The following is a 3,143-nucleotide window of genomic DNA, read 5'->3' on the forward strand; positions in this document are numbered from 1 at the left end:
CTTCCAGCGGCGCCCGGGGAGCCGGCCTTCGTTGCTGTGCTGAATCATGGGATATGTAGTCGGCCCCGTGGAGCCGCCTCCCAGCTCCTCCCAACTGGCTTTTCTGCGCACATGCTTCCTTTCTCGTGACCCTTCCACTGCCTGCTGGCGGCCCAGCCTTGGAATTGACGGAGGTGGCCGCCGGCGGTGAGCAATGCCGCGGGTATGCCACATGACGACAGCCAGCTTCCAACTGGGAGCTACGCAATCCGCGTCGCTGGTCTGTCTCCAGAGACTCGCGTTCTTCTCTTTAACCTTCCCTTGCTTGCGGCCTCTGCCCTGGCACAGAAACCCCTCTAGTTGGGAACGTTTCCGTGGTTTTAGTAGTTGAATTCGTTTAGCGATAATCAGTATCTATAACTGAATTGTGGTTCAGGGCTATGTGCCCCCCCTCACCTTCAAAACGACGTGCTTTAATCTGCTTGGGCTTCCCAGATGGCTCAGCGGGTAAGGAATCCGCCTGCAACGCAGAAGACAGAGGAGACTCGGGTTTGATCCCTAGGTGGGGAAGATCCCATGGAGAAGGAAATGGTGACCAACTCCAGTATTCTTGCCTGGAAAATGCGATCGAGAGAGGAGCCTGGCAGGTTACAGCCCACGGGGTCACAAAGAGTCGGACACCACTGAGCACAAGGCACGTTGACAATCTACTTAGTCGTGTAGTTCTTGTATTTCTCGTATTCTAGACTAGAAAGATCTGGCGACTCAGATTTCTATGAAAGAATGTGTCCTTTGACAAATTCTTCCTGCCAGTTAGGAGGTCAGGCTGGGATAAGTATTGGGCTTGGGGAATTTAACAGCTGGTAAAACAAACATGAGCTATAAATACCAATAATCTCAGCGTTTTTTGTTTTATTTTCAAGGTGAGTCTAAGATCTGTCTTCCTTGTTATATTTGCTACATATTTAGAACCTGTTATTGAGTTCATATATTATGCTTATGACAGACCGAACTCACTGACTCACTTCAATGTAGGTGACTCATCCCCCACTCCACCTCTCTCCTGAGCTGCTTCTCTTATTTTCTTTTGAATGGCATATAGCACATTTCCACCTGAATGAATGTTCCATATGCACTCAATCCAGCTTCTCGAATACTGCGTTTCCCTCTCCCTGTCGTCCTTTCGTGTGTTCACAATTACTGCTATCCTCCAATATGCCCAAATCGAAACCTGGTTTCCCTAAAACAGTTAGTTTTTCTAAAAACTCCTGAATTCATAAGCTCTTCTCCAATCACACATGACCTTAGTTGGTGCCTGGGCATTTTAAAGGATCTTGCCAGTCATTTCATTGGCATTATGCTATCTCATGCATGATAATGTTGCCAAATTTATTGATATCTCCCCTATTTTACTAATTCACATGGTTTAGTAGTTGCTCAAAAACATTTTTGGTTCCCATTACCAATATGTTAAATGCCAGTCCCCTTCCCCTGGTCTGGACTTCCTCTGCAGCCCACGTTTCACTGCTTCCTGGTACATGCCCTGTACTTCAGCCACACTAACCTGCTCCTCATCAACAGTACACAGCTCTACTCTCCTGCCTCCATTTTATCATTCATTGTCCAGTGTTCTTGTAATGTTCTTCCACCCACCTTCACCTTAGAATGTTGTTCATCTTTCAAGATTTAGCTCAAATTCTACTTCCTTCTGTTAGAGCAAGACAAATATCATGATACCACTTCTATGTGAAATCTAAAATACAATACAAATGAACCTATTTACAAACCAGAAACAGACTCACAGACTTAGAAAACAAATTTACGGTTACCAAAGGGGAAAGGTAGACGGTGGATAAATTAGGAGTTTGGGATTAACATACAGCCACTATTATATAGAAAATAGTCAACAAGGACTAATTGTATAGCACAGGGAACTCTACTCAATACTCTGTAACAACTCTACTCAATACTCTGAAAAAGAATAGATATATGTATATGTATAACTGAATAACTTTGCTATACACCTGAAACTAACAACATTGTAAATCAACTATACTCCAATACAAAGTAAAATTGTTTTTTAAAAAAAGTGGATAAACAAGAAGGTCTGGCTGTATAGCTCAGGGAACTATATTCAATATCCTGTGATAAATCATAATGGAAAATATGAAAAAGAGTATATATATGTAAAACTGAATCACTTTGCTATACAGCAGAAATTAATGCAATATTATAAATCAACTATACTTCAATAAAATTTAAAAAAGAAAACAATTCTACTTCCTTCATGAAGCCTCCAACCAGAAATGTTTCTTTTTCCTCACAGCTCTTAAAACTCTTTAAAACTGTCTGTAATGCACCCATGACACTTATTACATCCCCACAGGCCACACATCCTATTCAAAGGGCAACATTTCAGGGTTGCTTTTACTTTGTTTAATCCTGAAGCAGCAAGTAAACCTGATAAGGATGCAAGTTGGTGGACACAGCTCCTACTGATGACTGTGCATGTGAAGCCCAGTGGCGTTGGCCCACATTGAGTGAGATGACCCCAGACTGGAGGATCATAGAACTATACCTTCCATAACCCCAGGCTCTTCATCCTTCAGAAACAACTCATACTATTCATAAGGCAATGATTTTGCTACTCTTTGAGCCAGATCACCCAGGTTTCATGCACCAGTTCCAAGCCTTGAAGCTTGTGCTCTGCCTGCATTTGGGGCACACCCCTTTCATCTGCATTCATTCACATCCACTTAGAGGCTTTTCTTGGGCAAGCCTAGTCATCGCCTACCACATCAGATACATACTTGTTTTACGTTTATTTGTAAACACATCTGTCATCTCATGAAATTAACTCCCTAAAAATGAGAACCTTGTTTTCATTATCTCTCTCTCTCATGCCATCTTTGTAATTACAGATACTATGTGTTAAATGAATGTTTGAGAAATACTTGTTGACTAAATTTTTCTGGGTCAAGAAACAGCAGAAACATTACATACATGGAATGTCACTTTCAGCATAATGAACCCTACGAGGTATTTTTGATAAAATCATCTTACTATCTTTTTACATCCACAGTTAGTTCCAAATCAGTACAAGTACCTGAAAAATGTACCCATAGACCTTATAAAGCTGTAATCCTTAACTCAGTGTATTGGTT

Source organism: Cervus elaphus, chromosome 18 (assembly GCF_910594005.1).
Source record: "Cervus elaphus chromosome 18, mCerEla1.1, whole genome shotgun sequence".
Taxonomy (NCBI): Eukaryota; Metazoa; Chordata; class Mammalia; order Artiodactyla; family Cervidae; genus Cervus; species Cervus elaphus.